Below are 20,151 nucleotides of genomic sequence, written 5' to 3' on the forward strand. Positions count from 1 at the left end.
GTCTGAAGTGCTGTCGCAACTACTTACGGCATGAAGAAACAGTATTAACTTTTTGCATTCATGAGTGAGTGAGGAGTTAAGTATATCTTTAGAACTCTAACGCCTTGTTCTGATTATACCCTTACCTTCCTTCATGAGGCTTATGTCTGTGTCGTCTGGAGCAAAAGCGGTAAGTAGCACAAGAAGATCTACATTTTCATCCTCTATAATCACTTACTGGCAAAATTTTGAGGCATTTATTGCGTTTGCAACAATTTCAACATCTGCATCGTCATCCGTAATCCTCGTTTCAATACCGAAACTGTCTTGTTTTCTGCACAAGCTGTGTAATAAACATTTCCTTCTTGCTCAAGTTACTAAGACAGGTGGACTGTGCTTCAACACAGCCGACCGGAGTGGCCGAGCGGTTCTAGGCGCTACGGTCTGGAACCAAGCGACCACTATGGTCGCAGGTTCGAATCCTGCCTCGGACATGGATGTGTGTGAAGTCCTTAGGTTAGTTAGGTTTAAGTAGTTCTAAGTTCTAGGGGACTGATGACCTCAGATGTTAAGTCCCAAAGTGCTCAGAGCCATTTGAACTTTTTTTTTTTATTCAACACATAACAACTCGCCATTAAAGAAAATGTCTCGTGATCTCCGCTTCATCGTACGCCTTTGGCGTTCAATAGCTTTTATGTTCAGAGATCTTTCTGAATATTCGTCTAATACAACAGCAACATCATCTTTATAACGTCTCTGAATATAGGCTATTAAGGTTATATAAATGTCATTAAAAGTCACATTCTCGGGCCACACGATACGGATAAGAAACCGTTCTATAGCAAAAAACTTAAATTCAGTATTGTGAATAATTCTTTCAGGTACTTGATTGAAGAGATTGTATAGCAATGACTTTTTCGTACTGTCGCACGTAGACATTGGTACACTCGATAATTCGTACGTGAAAGAATCCTTTAAATCACTAGGTGACTGAAATGAGCACAATATTCTCTGAAATAACTGCGTTGCATCTACGTCAACTATATTCTACATTGTCCTAATCATGCTGGTTCGCTTAAGCTTCAGAGAACCAAATTTTGGCGGGACAGTAACTATTGTTTGAAGAGCTCCTTCACCAACAGACGCAGCTATCTTTGTAGCAGTTTACTTCCTGAGAAACTACTAATCCAAATCGTAATGCATACAATTGATCCTTATAAACAAATGGAGTGTGTTGTTGCAACCATAGCTGAAGTGTTCTGCGAATTTTTTCGTCAATTTCTATCCTCCCAATCCTGAGTTCAACATATTTATCACTCTAAACTGAATGTAAATTACTGTTCCATAGCTTCACATAAGTGGTGGACTACTGATATACTGCAAATCCATCGGTTCAACAGACTATAGGTGAAACCTCTTGCGTGTGAAACACTCCAACACTCTTCAGGTTCTTCGTAAGCGTTTGTTCTATCGTCATATCGGTACATACTCCACATCAACACTTGCCAGAGCGTCGAATCATGAAGAAGATGTCCCTGGTGAATTTATAGAACTCCACGGGATTCATGGTTTCTTTCAGTTTTCCCATGTCCTGGAGGTACACATGACACGCGTTAGCACAAGGAACGTGTCCATTTGAATGAATATTAGGAGCATAGCTTTCACACATTCTATGTGTAGCTCCCAATTCCCCATTTGCTCTACCTGGATGAAATGCAATGCCAAGATTACAAGTTTAAGGAATTGTATCCATAACTGGGAGGTTTTTCCTTTTATGCTTAATGTCATCCACTGTGTTGACGAATATATTTTTCAGCTTTTCAATCACTTGATCTTTTTTCCAAATCGCCACAAGATGCACCGTTTCCACTCAGATCAGAAATACAGTCTTTAATATGTTGCTTCTCCTTTCCATGGCTGCCATTTCCTCCTGTGTTGTGATGGAAAGAGTGAGCCTCAATTGCCTTCGTGTGTGCACAACCAGGAAGTATATGGGGAACAGAATCTGCAGCATATATAGTCTCCAAAAGTTGAGAGAGTCCATTGTCTCTCATTAAGAATCCTACTGCTCCTACAAAAGACATTATCAAGTGAAAACCTCCTAAACGAATAACTACATTAGTGAATAGCTCATTCCCTCCATTAGCATCCACTGCAACTATATCTTTAGCTCTCATGCTGAGTGGTTGATCAAACGTCACGATACATGTTTGGTGTGTGGTCTTCTTACTCTCCGTGATGGCATAAGTTAAAGCAGTTAAAATAGTGCTATAATCTGTGGGCAGGTTGTTGATGAATGGAAGCTAATACGTTTGATTGCTTATAAGGTTCTCCAATTGTGATTTTCTCCATAAAAACTTGCCATGCAGGAATGGAAAGCTGTAAAAATCTCCCACCATCCAAGTAAAATCGTGATTGGTAGGCACTGTTGCTTTAGTGAATGACTGCTCTGTTTGCAAAACAATCTATTCACTTCCAACTCTATTCTGCCTTCGGAAAGGTAGCACACAAAATTTTTGGGCACTTGCTGTTTTAGTAGAGCTCGATTAGAGACAGATCTCGCGATTAAGCGGCCCAAGGCAAGACCTTGATACTCCGCTGAGCATGTTTAGTCACAACAGCTGTATATGGGCGAGCGTTATCCTGTTGGAAAACATCCTTTCGAATGCTGTTCATGAATGGCAGAATAACAGGTCGAATCACCAGACTGATGTAAAGTATGTACTCAGGGTGAGTGGGAAAACCATGAGAGTGCTGCTGCTGTCGTACGAGATCGCAACCCAAACCATGACACCAGGTGTAGGTCCAGTGTGAATAGTACACAGATAAGTCGGTTGCAGGCTCTCAACAGGCCTCCTTCTAACCAACACACGACCACCAGCGGCACCGAGGAAGAACGAGCTATCATCTGAAAACACAACAAACCTTAAACCTGCTCTCCAGCCAACTCTCGCTTGACACCACTGAAGCAGTAAGCGATGGAGGTTTGGGGTCTATGGAATGCACGCTGCAGGCCGCCTGTCTCGGAGCTATCCTTGAAGTAACTGATTTGTAACAGTTCGTTGTGTTGCTGTGGTGCCAACCACTGCTTAAAAATGCCGGATACGATGGTCTTCCCTCTCGGTAGTGCCGCATGGCCGTCTGGAATCCAGGTGGATCAGTCTGGAACCGTGCGACCGCTACGGTCGCAGGTTCGAATCCTGCCTCGGCCATGGAAATGTGTGATGTCCTTAGGTTAGTTAGGTTTAAGTAGTTCTAAGTTCTAGGGGACTGATGACCTCCGATGTTAAGTCCCATAGTGCTCAGAGCCATTTGAACCATTTGTTGACTATGGTGTCTTCGTCGCATTAAAGGCATTCTTGACCAACATCACGTCACCACGGTCAATCTCAAAGGTAACTAACGCTCATGAACGTTACAGCGTGTGTTTAAAGCAAACCTGACTTGCATCCTGACGGTGGCGCTACTAGCGACACTTTTATGCTGCTGGCGCGAAATCTGAATATACATCATCTTTCAGATGTAGAAACACGCCTTCGAACTTCTGTTTATGTCGCACAGCTCCTTTTAGGTGTTGCGATCCTTTTTCGCCAGTATATATTTTTGATTCATAACTGTTGCTAGTACACATTTCTGCGGTCAGTTGGTTTGATGCAAAGAAACTGTCGAGCGTGCTATAATTATGACTATAATTAACGATTGATAAAGCCTAGTTGTGTTTTGTTACATTAAACTGTTACTATGTATTTTGATACAGTTAACACAAACACGTTACAGTCTTTTCAAAAGTTTTAGTTGTATTCAGTAAAACTATTAAAACATATCTGTATTGTTATTTTAATCCAGTTTATAATAAAAGGGGGTTTATGCTGTATACCACTCTACAAAACAGTAATATCCTGAAGGCATATAATTTTACTGCCTATTACCAACATCGGCCCTGTGACGGGAGGCCAGACAAAAGGGGATTGTGAATTCAATTTGGCAGTGTGCCAGTGAGTAATACGCTATCTCACTTACACCCCATTCAAGACCAGTGATACTTGTATATAACAATTATTAACATACTTGAATGTGGCCCATCAGCCAAACCAATAATCGCTGCACACAATGCATAATTTGAATCTATACAAGCAAATAAGGGAAGGTGACGTTAGAAAGGGCGCGCTAGGCTTTACTTCACTGCACCTCTTTTGGCCTCCATATCACTTTCTCTTTAAGACCCTCTAATATTACATTAGTATTATTTCTTTGGGCAAGTGGATCAAAAAGGGATTGGAATGTGTGGTGGAAAAATCATTTACAGAAATGGTATGATTTTTAGCATAAATTGTGACAATTTAATAGTGGCTATTACAGGATTTTCAACAACAAAATTTTAAAATAAATTCATACAACATTATTTTCAAGGTGCATACAGGAACACACAGTGCAATTCTTTATTCATTAACAAGTCCCTTAACATATTAAAATAAAATTGTGTGGATACATGATCATTGTGAGAGGAATCAGCTTCATGAGACATCACAGCTCCAAACTTGGGACAACTATCATTCAGATTCCCATGCATTCATACAGTACATTCAACACTCAGTGCTACGGCCTACTGAAACGAGGTAGGCAAAGAACAGAGAGGGCAGTGAGCAGCATCAAGTGAAAACCACGTGGTTGAAAGTATTTTACTGAAAATTAAGAAATAGCTCATGACTAATAACTCTCCAGCGATGTTAGTATTCGTTAGGGACGGAATTTCGCGTTCTACTAGGCACATTGTCGCACTGACAGAAAACTATGAAGTAAGTTACAAGTGGTGGTCTATCAGATAAGGTCGGTGGTATCAGCCATATAGTTTCACGAATTAAAGTAAAACTAAATTTGATGAAATGTTCCCAACAACATACATGGTTCATAAATACTCAAATTAGCAAAGGAGTGCTCAGAATGGCTGTTGCTTCGGACTAAGGACGCATGTTTTTTCAGAAATTCTTTTCTTACTGTTGTTAGTCTATATTTTATATCTTCTTTACTTATGCTGTAGTAAGTTATTTTGCTGTCCAAATGTAAAAACCCAATACTTTTAGTGTCTGATTTCGTAATATAATTCCATAACGGTAGAAGACTTCATTCTACTAAAGATTGTTCTTGTTGTCTACGTTTTATTGGTGTTCGTCCCGCAATATATTCTCAAAACACTTTCCATTCCATTCAAAGAAGTGTTACCGTTACACAACTAAAAAAAATTAACAGAATATCTTACATTATATATTAGCTTGAAAAAAATTTGATCCTTTAAATAAACTTGGCTTTAACAGTAACAGGAGAGCACAAAGTAAATCAACAAGTGTACAATTTATTAATTTTACAAGGCGGAGAAGCAAATAATTAAACAAGGTTGTTGGGTACATGCTCAAAGTATGAAAAATGACATAAGACATCTAAAGACTAAGGCCAATTCTGTAAATCAAAACTAAAAGTAACAAGAATAGTCAACTTAAACAGCACAGAATAAAGCCTACACTATGTTGAAATACGGGTAAGACACGCACGTTCGCCAGTTGCAAAATCACTAGGTCAACAGACTCGGTATAAGAAAAATGACCGGATAAACCTAACTTAACAAAAATATAAGAGCGTGCCCCTGCAGTCTAATTAAACATAGTACCTACCTGAACCGAAAGGTATTTAAAGCAAGCACAGGCTGACATTGTAGTGGCACCGCCGTTAAGACAGTAGTAAATAGCAAAATATTGAACTCTAATACTGCTAGCACAGCCAAAAGCCGAAACACAGCAAAACCACAGACGACTGCACAGTCGAAGTTTTCGTCATGCACCCCAGGCACAACGATTCTCTTGGACACCACTATTCAGGGGCACACTCCGTAAGTAGTATTCACATGCCTACAACCAGCACTGTCTTCGTTGGGGCGAAGACACCATGTGCCGTCCACCCACTCAGACCATGAACCGATGTCTGCATGTTAATAACAGTTGCCACTAGCTCCGGTCTGGATTCCACACAAGTCTGTCCCATTCTTGGCCAGGTGATCTTGCAAGTCGCTCTATATTGCCCACATTGTCATATCTGTTGCACCCTGATCGAATCATTCATCATTGTCCCTCCACAGACTGACCCTTTCTTCCAGCCCCTAAATTAACAGTGGGCACTCTGTCCTCCATACGTATGGAGCTGCTATCAGTGGTTGCCGGCAGGTAACCACCAGTCATCTCCCTGTGCACACACTGCCAGCCTCCGCAGTTTCGCTGCTGCCCACCCAGTGCTGGACCACAAGACAATATGTCCGACCCATGGTCCTCACTTATGCGACCGCTCACTTATGTTGTCACTTTGCTGTTGGGACTCGTCTTCCCAAGCGTATGCTTCGAAACCAGGCAGTCCAGTTACTATTTGGCCTCCCCCAGGATGCGGCCCCTCTGGAGCGAAACCAGCACCAGATGGCGTGCCTTCCATGGAGCGACGCCATTCTCGAAGTGTTCTGCATCTGCTGCGTACGGCCTCCGACACTAGCTGCAAATTTTGGCCGCTTTGCCTTCACACAACAGGCTGCCTTCGGGTGTCACTCATGGCCGCTCATCGTTGCGCTCGGTTAGTCTTATATTTCACACGCTCTCTGTCACAGCGGGAACACATCTCCAATCCTGACGCCAGCTGCCAAGCGGGGTGGGACTTAGCTGTGCTGTGTGCCACTAAATCACAGCACAGTTAAAAGCACATTTTGAGAGCACTGATGTATCATTCCCACTGCATTTCCGGTATATCTGTTATACTTTGGCTGGAATGTTTCATGACTGCTTGCAGCATAGGCCCTCAATCTGATAATGACCGCGAGTTAGTCCAAACCAGTTACGCGTGGTGAGATTTTTTGTGGTTGTACTGTAGAGAAATAAAACAAGATATCCTAATTTGAATTTGGAGCTCTAACAGTAGCCGTGATTGCAAATAAAATTATGGAAATTCGGGTCCACTTATTACGCAAATATCTATTCAGTTTTGTGCCCAAATTCACAAAGGCTGACAAAAAAAATCTGAAGGACCCAGAAGACATACTCGGTTGTCAATGAGACGCCATACACGTACGCATCGTTGGCAGATAGGTAATTGACTGAAGCTGTAATCCTCTGTGACACATAGAATATCAACCAGAGTGCATTAGTGGCGTGTTTAGTGTTGTTACTAGGTCTAGTAGGGGCGTGAACAGCGTCAGATGTTGAGTGATGCTGTGAATACACGGAGGTGTGGCATATATGTAGGTGACAGTGTTATCATCATCTGAAAAGGTTTGAAAGAGGTCACGTCGTGGGTCTCTATTTAGTGGGCTGGTCGTATTGTGCAATACCTGGATTTGTGGGACATTCAAATGTGACAGTAGCTCGATGTGGGACCGTGTGGGAACGTGAGAGCAGCCATACTTGCCGTCAGAGTACAGGTCGACCACGTCTGACCACCAGAAAAGAGCAACGCTATATTGTGCGCCCAGCACATCTCACGTTTTTCACATTTGTCCCGTCTTCCATGTGAGAAGATGTAATGGACTCCCTGAAACATTCTGCATCATCCCGCGCCATTGGTGGAAGACTAGCAGCTGCCGGACTAGGGAATTACCATCCCGTGCACTGGCTGCCGTTACCACCTCAAGACAAACGGCTGCATTTCGGAATGGTGCCGTGACAGTGAAGCGTGGACTGTTGATAAATGGTGTCGTATTGTCTTCTAATAATTTTCGCGTGTGCAGCCGGATCTCGTCGACATTTTACCACGATATTTCGGCCCAGAGACGTCCGAAACGTCGCGGCAGAATGTCGACGGCATTCGACTTAGAAGAAGAAATACGCCAGTAAATTTTAGAAGTGTCGTACTGTGTTCAGCAATGAATCGCGGTACGGCACAACCCTGGATGATCATCGTCGGTGAGTAATGCAGTGACCTGCGAAGAGATCCCAAAAAAAATGTTCAAATGTGTGTGAAATCTTATGGGCCTTAACTGCTAAGGTCATCAGTCCCTAAGCTTTCACACTACTTAACCTAAATTATCCTAAGGACAAACACACACACCCATATCCGACGGAGGACTCGAACCTCTGCCGGGATCAGCCGCACAGTCCATGACTGCAGCGCCTTAGACCGCTCGGCTAATTTGAAGAGGCACAGCAGTACAACACCAGGCGTTATAATCTGGGAAGCCAGCGGGTCTGATTTCAGGTCACAGATGGTGTGACTGAGATTATTAAAACGAAGCACCGGTATGTTACGGACATCTTGAGCCCTCATGTGCTACTTCTCATACAAAAGCCATTTACCAAGAGGAAAATGCTAATGCACCTACAGCACGTATCACTGTTAGGTACTCCCGCAGCCAGCAAGATCACCACATCTGTCCCCAACAGAATATATGTGGGACCAGCTCGGGCACCAACTGCATTCAAGTGCCAGTATCCCTGATATCAAGGACCAGTTACAACAGCTGCGGGCAGCTTGCCTCAGAAGAGGCTACAGCGACTTTATGACACGCCTGCCAACGAAATCAGTGCGTCCTCCAGCCCATATGTCGAGCAACTTTGTGTTGGTAAGGGGCCTCATACTGTCAAGTTCTTGGTAAATTTGACTTGAGTTTGTAAGCACTCTAATAACTTCAAGTAACCTCTAAGCCTGTCATATTTAATTGCATTTCCTCCTCTACTTCTGGCTGCTTCACTGTTTTTTTCCCCCACAGGCAGTGAATTTAAATACATTTATGGTCTCATCAGCGACTACTGTTATACAAGTGCCCTTCTTTACAGTTTTGGGTTTTGTATGACCTTTATTACACTGTTATTAACTTTCCGTCGTTGTATTCATGGTCCCTGTCCACATCTCCACGCTCATCTTGTAAGCGTATTGTCATATCGCTGGCTTAGTTGCGGATTATCTTTGAGAGTCCAGCACTGGACACGGAAATGTTGTGTTGTGTGTAGCTCTGCATGTGAGAGGCATTATTATTATGGAAGTTCAAGTGTTGCTACAAGTGCTATTACAGTAAAGTGATGAAATATGGAAGTGATTCAGAGGAAAGTGCTTAATAATGTAATTAAAAATAAGCAGTGCCGCCGAAAACGTATTTGTGTATCGTCTCGTTGTCTGTCGCACCGTACATAAATCATCCGCGCCGTGTTCGGTCTTCCGGAATGAACTAATGTGAATCGGTGAAAATTTTTTACCACAAAAGAGTGCTATCAAGTGCCAGTGACATGTAGCGAGCGTGAGAACGTGCATTCTGTCATCGCGTTTCCGCATCATCAACAATCAGCCGCACCCCGACGGTTACGCGCACGCTCGTACAACTGTGAACTGCAATTTAACTTTATGAGCATTGTTATATCATTACTAGTGTCAAGGAGGACTGGTACCAAAAGAAACCTGTGTATTCGTGGTGAGCGTAAGAAATTTCGTTCGATCATTCGGCTTCCGCATAATTAACAATCATCCGCGCCGTGTTCGATTACGCGTAAGCTCGTCCAAGTGATATTGTGGACAGATAATTATCTAGAAGTTGGCATAAACACTTGTGACTTAGAGTGTAAACAGTGCAACCTATGATTTTCATATCGTCTCAGAATATAGATGTTCATACCAGACGTAGGACAACGTTGTGTTTGACGGTGGGTGGCTCCCCTAAGCTGCTTGCATATTTAGGTAAATGATTTCAGACAGGTCGGTCAGCAGTGTGGAGCTGAACAATATGACCGCCGCGGGATTATCAGGTACATGGTGTGGACAGGGCACAAAGTCAAGAAGCAGCAAGTACTTATAACAGTTAAAGAGACCCCCCCCCTCCATTTGTACCCCCAGGCGTGTTACAATATGTTGTGGGAATACATGCAGGTAGGCAGTTAATTTTTCTAATGAAACATCTGCCGGCCGGGGTGACCGAGCGGTTCTAGGCGCTACAGTCTGGAACCACGCGACCGCTACGGTCGCAGGTTCGAATCCTGTCTCGAGCATAGATGTGAGTGATGTCCTTAGGTTAGTTAGCTACAAGTAGCTCTAAGTTATAGGGGACTGATGACCCCAGCAGTTAAGTCCCATAGTGCTCAGAGCCATTTGAATTTTTGAAACACCCTTGCGTGCTACAATTCCGAAACTTCACAAAACATGACGTGTATGTTGTTACTCCCACAAACAGCGTTCTGAGGAGTGGGACCTAAATAAAAGTACCTACTGATGACGGCAGAAAAGCGCTGACGTATGTTTATGAATAACAATGAATAGTTGTTTGCGTAATAGACGAACGTCAATATGCGTAAAAAAAAAGATATATTACTTGTCCTGTTGCATTTGCAACTGCAATATGATTTCTATCCTAGCTGAAGCTAACTCGCAGCTCCTCGTACTGTATCCCCGTAAGAGTCAGAATTTCCCTGATACCTGTCCGAAATAGTCGCCAGATTTCTTCCGTCATACTGAGTGTGCACAAACCCCTTACCTACTGAAAACCAACAACGCAGAAGCGAGTTAACGATCGCCCAGACAGCGCACCTTACAGTGCAGTGAACGACAAAGGGAAAGGCAGATATTCCTCCTCTCGTCTTTTATGATGGCCATGTGGTTTTAACGACGGCGATTACTGTTGGGCCGTAACCAAGCTCACAAGTGCCGCAATGGCGGATGATTGCCGCGAGAGCACTGTTAAACGTGGCCAATCACTAATTGCTGTGCGTCGCCGAGACCTGGGGCCGTATTAATTTACGGCCTTTTAATGAGAACTATTTGTTTGCGGGACTCTGAGTGGTGAGTGCAGCGTCGCACACTTGCGGCCGGGCTGCGCCTGCGCCAACACGGCTAATTGTGGCGCTGCGGTAAATCCGGCGATCCAAATGGACGAACCGAGGCGGCGGCCGCCGGTTTAGAAACAGTCAGAGGTAGTTTGCAGAAACGAGACTCAGAAAGGTGCGTCCGCATGGGAACTGATTATACCCGTGACCGCTACACCACAGTCGTTCCATAAATTATCCCATTATTTCCTAAAGCATCAAGGCAATTCATTTTTAACCGTTTCCAAAGCGATAAATGAAAGACAGTACGTTGAGTTGCGCGACTTTTCTGCGCTCGGTTGTAAACAGGAGTTTGTGAAGGCGTGGACATCCCATAATTTTGTAGAAAGTACGAATAATACGCCGAAAATGAATTTTCCTGCATTTATAGTTGCTGTCAGAAGTTTTTTACGCAAAATGATACTTATTTAGACTTTAATAGGTAGGATAATTACATAGCCTTAACCTGATAAAAGATTACGTGTTGTAGTAAGATATGAATATTACACGTGAATATTATTGAACTAGTAATATATAACACACACTAAAGAAAGGAAAGCGTACAGTTATAGTTCTCCTAGATTCACCAAATCCAGACAATAGTTACAGGACGAATTACCCACAACTTCCATCTCCATGTCTTCTACCTTACCGTTTGCAACCATGCAGTACAGTTAACTAATATACTAAAATATCTTGGACTAACAATTGACTGGCAACTGACATGGGACCCTCACCTACTAACCATCCAACAGAACACCCACAATAACCTAAAACTACTAAATGACCCATCTTGGGAATTACTACCCGCCACTGTCCTCCGAATCTACAAAACGTTTGGTTGGACCCATCCTTTTCCATCCAAATGTTGCACGGATATCTGCGTCACCGAAGTTCTGTAAGTCTCTCCAGATATTTGAACGTCATACATACCGCCTCGCTTTCTGCATCCCTCTCATCGATTCTTTACCATCTCACGAAATTCTCACATCTCCTCACTCAATATGAACACCTCAGAACAACATAAACAATGCACAAACGTGACTCCTATAATTCTTCTATAGTTACAACTCTAATTTGCAATCCTAGTACACTGCCTCGCTTATGCCTGCATATCCCACCAACTCTACAGTTGGTCACCTTCCACATGCTCTCCTAAAGATCTTCAACCAGTCATCTCCTAGACCATGTACTTCGTCCTGACATTTACCCAGCATACGAACTTTAAATCCAACCCATCCATTCCAACTCTTCAGGTATCAGTTTCCCTCCCCTCCCCACATTTCCCTACCCATTCTCTCCTTCCGAGTTCAGTTCCAATCCCTTATTTTCTTTCGTATGAATTCTCCCGATATCCCTACCTACTCCTCCCTTCTCGTCTCTAAACAACAAACCCCGCTCCATGGGTACCACACGCCAGTCTTCCATCACTATTCCACCACCCTCCCACCATCCTCACAGACCAACCTCTACCCCTTCAGCCACACACTTCATATTGAAGGGCAGTCTTAGTGACATATAGTGCTTCATTCTAAAATCAGTTTTTATTGCGTCATGTTTGAAATGTATCTTGTTCTTTTCTGGTAGTATATTTGTTACTATTGTTTCAAAATAAACATGAAGAAAACCATGTTTCTTACATATATAATTACATCCTTTAACTACACATTATAAACTTTTTGAAACACTTGTAAATACTTCACTTTATGTTGGTGTTTCTTCACCTAAGTTAGCTTTACTTGTCAGTTGGCTGAAGTGCTGGTTGAATGTACCACTGACAGCCGCCTTCCTCCTCCGCCAGTACGGAGTGGGGCTGAGGGGGAATGAAGTAACAACAAAGAAAAGACTCCCGATTCAGAGAATGTCGACTGGAATATTGTCCTTTAAATTCTGAAACTATGTGTAATAAAACACAGGGAGTGGAAAGTAATCTACATCTTGTAAAGAAAGCAGACTGCAATTATATGAGTCGCATGACATGAAAGGGAAGCAGTAGTTAAGAAGTGAGCGAGGCAGCAAGACAGGACTGTATCCTACCTCGATCTTACTCGCTCTCTAGATGTGAGGAAACGAAGAGAATATTGTAACTGTTTTGTTTTATTATGTTGTTGCGATTGTAAACTCATTTTCTATTCTTAAAATTTCGTGTATGTCTGCATTGTGATGTGAATCTCAACAATGCAAGTGAAATGCTTACATAAACGCTATCTGATTAAATGAGTCGCCAAACCCAGCTGATACTGTACTGCAGCTAAATTTTACCAAAAATAATTACAAAACGTAAATCTATATACTTAAGAAACTGTACTGTGAAATTCTGTATTGTGCAGTGCAGTGAACAGTGCTACAGTGTGTGGCGTCACAGGATGTGACTTACAATTCCAACACATAAAACTAATAGAACACATATTCTGCATAAAATTACAAATTCCCGTTTCCTTCCTGAATCCTTTTCACATCTTCATTCGTTATGAATTTATCAGTATCATCTTACCTGTTGTCCACTGCTTCGTTAACTTCTACTTTCTTACACTCATTTCGACCACAAAAAACAACTTCTTTACATCATTACCACGTTTCTTCTTTGTCAGCATCCTATAGTACCACGCATCATTCATCAACCTCTATACACTTCATCTCACCTCTTCAGAACCACGAATATTATAAGCATAGCTACACAGCAAAGCACAAGTTATACTATCCCATTAAAGAAAAAAAGAAAAATCCTCAGGCAGTCTAAGCAGAATGAAAATTCACTTTCACCTTATCTGGTCTATCTCCAGCTTTAAAGCTTCACTTCGGCGCATAACTTTGCTTCCCTAGATTCATTGTCTCCCCGAATTTCATTTGCATCACATATTGTTGGTTCCTGAAAGGAAACGTTGTATAACCATACAAGAATATTGTTGTTGTTGTTGTTGTGGTCTTCAGTCCTGAGACTGGTTTCATGCAGCTCTCCATGCTACTCTATCCTGTGCAAGCTTTTTCATCTCCCAGTACATACTGCAACCTACATCCTTCTGAATCTGCTTAGTGTATTCATCTCTTGGTCTCCCCCTACGATTTTTACCCTCCACGCTGCCCTCCAATACTAAATTGGTGATCCCTTGATGCCTCAGCACATGTCCTACCAACCGATCCCTTCTTCTGGTCAAATTGTGCCACAAACTTCTCTTCTCCCCAATCCTATTCAATACTTCCTCATTAGTTATGTGATCTACCCATCTAATCTTCAGCATTCTTCTGTAGCACCACATTTCGAAAGCTTCTATTCTCTTCTTGTCCAAACTATTTATCGTCCATGTTTCACTTCCATACATGGCTACACTCCATACGAATACTTTCAGAAATGACTTCCTGACACTTAAATCAATACTGGATGTTAACAAATTTCTCTTCTTCAGAAACGCTTTCCTTGCCATTGCCGGTCTACATTTTATATCCTCTCTACTTCGACCATCATCAGTTATTTTGCTCCCCAAATAGCAAAACTCCTTTACTACTTTAAGTGCCTCATTTCCTAATCTAATTCCCTCAGCATCACCCGACTTAATTAGACTACATTCCATTATCCTTGTTTTACTTTTGTTGATGTTCATCTTATATCCTCCTTTCAAGACACTGTCCATTCCATTCAACTGCTCTTCCAAGTCCTTTGCTGTCTCTGACAGAATTACAATGTCATCGGCGAACCTCAAAGTTTTTATTTCTTCTCCATGAATTTTAATACCTACTCCGAATTTTTCTTTTGTTTCCTTTACTGCTTGCTCATTATACAGATTGAACAACATCGGGGACAGGCTACAACCCTGTCTTACTCCCTTCCCAACCACTGCTTCCCTTTCATGTCCCTCGACTCTTATAACTGCCATCTGGTTTCTGTACAAATTGTAAATAGCCTTTCGCTCCCTGTATTTTACCCCTGCCACCTTTAGAATTTGAAAGAGAGTATTCCAGTCAACATTGTCAAAAGCTTTCTCTAAGTCTACAAATGCTAGAAACGTAGGTTTGCCTTTCCTTAATCTTTCTTCTAAGATAAGTCGTAATGTCTGTATTGCCTCACGTGTTCCAGTGTTTCTACGGAATCCAAACTGATCTTCCCCGAGGTTGGCTTCTACTAGTTTTTCCTTTCGTCTGTAAAGAATTCGTGTTAGTATTTTGCAGCTGTGACTTATTAAGCTGATAGTTCGGTAATTTTCACATCTGTCAACACCTGCTTTCTTTGGGATTGGAATTATTATATTCTTCTTGAAGTCTGAGGGTATTTCGCCTGTTTCATACATCTTGCTCACCAGATGGTAGAGTTTTGTCAGGACTGGCTCTCCCACGGCCGTCAGTAGTTCCAATGGAATATTGTCTACTCCGGGGGCCTTGTTTCGACTCAGGTCTTTCAGTGCTCTGAGAAATTCTTCACGCAGTATCGTATCTCCCATTTCATCTTCATCTACATCCTCTTCCATTTCCATAATATTGTCCTCAAGTACATCGCCCTTGTATAGACCCTCTATATACTCCTTCCACCTTTCTGCTTTCCCTTCTTTGCTTAGAACTGGGTTTCCATCTGAGCTCTTGATATTCATACAAGTCGTTCTCTTATCTCCAAAGGTCTCTTTAATTTTCCTGTAGGCGGTATCTATCTTACCCCTAGTGAGATAGGCCTCTATATCCTTACATTTATCCTCTAGCCATCCCTGCTTAGCCATTTTGCACTTCCTGTCGATCTCATTTTTGAGACGTTTGTGTTCCTTTTTGCCTGTTTCACTTACTGCATTTTTATATTTTCTCCTTTCATCAATTAAATTCAATATTTCTTCTGTTACCCAAGGATTTCTACTAGCCCTCGTCTTTATACCTACTTGATCCTCTGCTGCCTTCACTACTTCATCCCTCAAAGCTACCCATTCTTCTTCTACTGTATTTCTTTCCCCCATTCCTGTCAATTGCTCCCTTATGCTCTCTCTGAATCTCTGTACAACCTCTGGTTCTTTTAGTTTATCCAGGTCCCATCTCCTTAAATTCCCACCTTTTTGCAGTTTCTTCAGTTTTAATCTACAGGTCATAACCAATAGATTGTGGTCAGAGTCCACATCTGCCCCTGGAAATGTCTTACAATTTAAAACCTGGTTCCTAAATCTCTGTCTTACCATTATATAATCTATTTGATACCTTTTAGTATCTCCAGGGATCTTCCATGTATACAACCTTCTTTCATGATTCTTAAACCAAGTGTTAGTTATGATTATGTTGTGCTCTGTGCAAAATTCTACCAGGTGGCTTCCTCTTTCATTTCTGTCCCCCAATCCATATTCACCTACTACGTTTCCTTCTCTCCCTTTTCCTACACTCGAATTCCAGTCACCCATGACTATTAAATTTTCGTCTCCCTTCACAATCTGAATAATTTCTTTTATTTCATCATACATTTCTTCAATTTCTTCGTCATCTGCAGAGCTAGTTGGCATATAAACTTGTACTACTGTAGTAGGTGTGGGCTTCGTATCTATCTTGGCCACAATAATGCGTTCACTATGCTGTTTGTAGTAGCTTACCCGCATTCCTATTTTCCTATTCATTATTAAACCTACTCCTGCATTACCCCTATTTGATTTTGTGTTTATAACCCTGTAGTCACCTGACCAGAAGTCTTGTTCCTCCTGCCACCGAACTTCACTAATTCCCACTATATCTAACTTCAACCTATCCATTTCCCTTTTTAAATTTTCTAACCTACCTGCCCGATTAAGGGATCTGACATTCCACGCTCCGATCCGTAGAACGCCAGTTTTCTTTCTCCTGATAACGACATCCTCCTGAGTAGTCCCCGCCCGGAGATCCGAATGGGGGACTATTTTACCTCCGGAATATTTTACCCAAGAGGACGCCATCATCATTTAATCATACAGTAAAGCTGCATGCCCTCGGGAAAAATTACGGCTGTAGTTTCCCCTTGCTTTCAGCCGTTCGCAGTACCAGCACAGCAAGGCCGTTTTGGTTATTGTTACAAGGCCAGATCAGTCAATCATCCAGACTGTTGCCCTTGCAACTACTGAAAAGGCTGCTGCCCCTCTTCAGGAACCACACGTTTGTCTGGCCTCTCAACAGATACCCCTCCGTTGTGGTTGCACCTACGGTACAGCTATCTGTATCGCTGAGGCACGTAAGCCTCCCCACCAACGGCAAGGTCCATGGTTCATGGGGGGGACAAGAATATTATCACACGCAAATGTATCCACATAAGGTCATCTTATAATACTAAATGTTAAACTACTATACCATGGCAGAAAAATGAATTAAAAAAGAGAGAGTCTAAAGTAATGCTTTATTACAAGGCAAAAGGATTCGTACATCTTAATCAATCATGTAAGTTTCAAAAATTTTCATCAGTTACTTCCATCAACTGAATAACAATTATTCCCTTCCATGTAACATTCCTTAAAATAAATCCTTCATTGTAACTTTCTCTGTACACATAAATCTCTTAAACATATAAAAAGACATTTAGACACATAGGAAAATACTCTCTACAAAATGCCATATACTCTACTTTACAGTGCAATATACATGACTAAAATACAACAGTAAAAATTACAGCAGTGCGTATTACATAACCAAATAATAGTCAGTTGGATGCAAAAATGTAGCTACGTATAAATATACGAAATGAAAAATGTTCATCAACTGTTCACAGCAAATTACGATAAGTTTTACTCAATAAATGGTTTCACGTATATGACATAGTGAAGTCATTTATTCTTGTGTGTACACGTAAGGTTTCAAACCTCCACAGAATTGTCTTTTGTTGTTCTACAGATGTGGTGAGGTCCATTGTAAACAGGCAAAAATTCGTTACTCAGATTTTACCTTTGTGTGACAAATGATGAGATTTAATGAACATCTTCTTTCCCGCATACAATTTCTTTATATTCACTCTTGAAGGTTGTAGTTTCTTTCATCTTTCAGTAGTTCCTAATATTACTCAACATTAGGTCAACACATCCCTGCAACGTAATCGTTGTGATGTCGGAAAACGTATAATTTCTTCAGTACGATCTGGTGGTTGTTCATTTTTAAACACAACTACTGCAGTTAGCGAAATAGAATTACGACGTAATGAAACGTCCCCTTAGAAAAATTATACATGACTGTTCTTAAACTGACACACAATATTTTTAGCGCAACGCAGTCTGACTTTCAAAAATCCCTACAAAAGAATGGCCCTGACTAACATTAACCTATACGTTTCACAAATCACTTACCTCACAAAAATCTTGGTTACTCGAACTACTGCAATACAGCGAGCGTCACTACTGCCAGCTAAATAAAAGATTCAAACTATGGAAGGCACTAACTACTGATAGGCATAGTTAGCAAATGAAAGATTTTGATAGAGAACAAACAATGTATTTACCTTAATAGTCATAATATACATAGCAGTTCATGACATCCAGTCTTACAAATTTCACAACTCCGCCATCTCTCTCCCCACATCCACCACTGCTGGCGGCTCACCTCTGACTGCTTAACACTACGCGCTGTTAACATCCAGCTGCCCAACACTACAATGGCAGACAACAATGCAAACCAGCCACAGACTGCACTAAGCACAGCCAGTGATTATCATACAGAGCGCTACGTGGCGTTACCAATATAAAAATCTAAACAGCCTACTTACATAGCCCCATGCTCCCCACAAAAAATTTTACAAATTGTTTTGGGCAGTGGCCAATACAGATTTAAAAAAATTTTTCATAATTACAATAACAAAGAAATGAAATGCACACATTTATCGATAGAATGCTGGTCGAAAGCTAAAATTTTCTCACAGTCCATAAAGACAGTCCTGATCGTTCATCACAGTAAAATTGCAGTGTTTTTCTCAAAGTCTGAGCAGTAAAAGAGAATGCACACGGAAGTAGTGGATTTCCAGGCAATCTTGAAGAAGTAGTGTTGTCCTTCCAACAGAATGACAATGCTGACTCTTGACAAGCAGACAGGTAATGGGTCACAACAGAGCAAACCCACAGCAGAGTCAGTCGAAGTTTTGAAGAATATTGATAGGTAGGTCATCAAAGAGCAGACTTACTGTAGTCCTGGTAGAGATTACGGTATTGGGGGGCCACCAGAGGTGCAGACCCAGTGCAGTTCTTGTAGAAATAATGATGTTGGTGAGGTGTAGACCCACTGTAGTCCTTGTAGAGATGGCTAGCAGCCATCTGTTGCGACTGTGCAGGTGCACAATCACCATCGAAGAGTCTTGTACTATATAGCAACTCCATAAACCACCACTTGTGCACTCACAAAGTTTTTTTTTAATTGTCCTTAGAACCAGCAATGCTGTTAACCAGTCCCTTGCTGAATTATTAACACACGTGCAAACGCTATGAGTCCCTACTTCTCACATATTGTCCATATACTATGACCAACAGAAACGTGTGCAGTGAAATGTAACTTACAAGTTACTTAATTTGATGAACTGGTGTCAATTACAATTTTATAACATAGGAATACAATAACAAAGGTACAAAATACATCATTAAAGAACATAACAATACAGATAATATTTGTAGTAACACAGACTTTACAAAAGAATAGATATAGACATATACATCAGTGTTACAGGAATTATGACATACGTAAATAATGAGAATAGTTCTTGAAACATTAATTTCACACATGATCATTAAAACAAAACAGAATAAAAAATGTCTAAACATCTTTACGAAGAAAATAACACACAATATTTTTAGCGCAACGCAATCTGACTTTCAAAAATCCCTACAAAAGAATGGCCCTGACTACCATTAACCTATACGTTTCACAAATCATTTACCTCACAAAAATCTTGGTTACTCGAACTACTGCAATACAGCGAGCGCCACTGCTGCCAGCTAAATAAAAGATTCAAACTGCGGAAGGCACTAACTACTGATAAGCATAGTTAGCAAATGAAAGATTTTGATAGAGAACAAACAATGTATTTACCTTAATAGTCATAATATATATAGCAGTTCATGACATCCAGTCTTACAAATTTCACAACTCCGCCATCTCTCTCCCCACATCCACCACTGCTGGCGGCTCACCTCCAACTGTTCAACGCTACGCACTGTTTACATCCGTCTACCCAACACTACAGTGCCAGACAACAATGCAAACTAGCCACAGACTGCACACAGCACAGCCAGTGATTTTCATACAGAGCGCTACGTGGCGTTACCAATATAAAAACCTAAACAGCCTACTTACAGTAACTCATTAAGAATAGTTTGGTACATGTTTGTCCCATGTCCGATGTTGTCGATCACAATACGGTCTATAAAGTTTGTTAAGTGCTTTCGTGATATGTTCAGTCAGGATGGATGAT

This window comes from Schistocerca piceifrons, chromosome 5, assembly GCF_021461385.2.
Source record: "Schistocerca piceifrons isolate TAMUIC-IGC-003096 chromosome 5, iqSchPice1.1, whole genome shotgun sequence".
NCBI lineage: Eukaryota > Metazoa > Arthropoda > Insecta > Orthoptera > Acrididae > Schistocerca > Schistocerca piceifrons.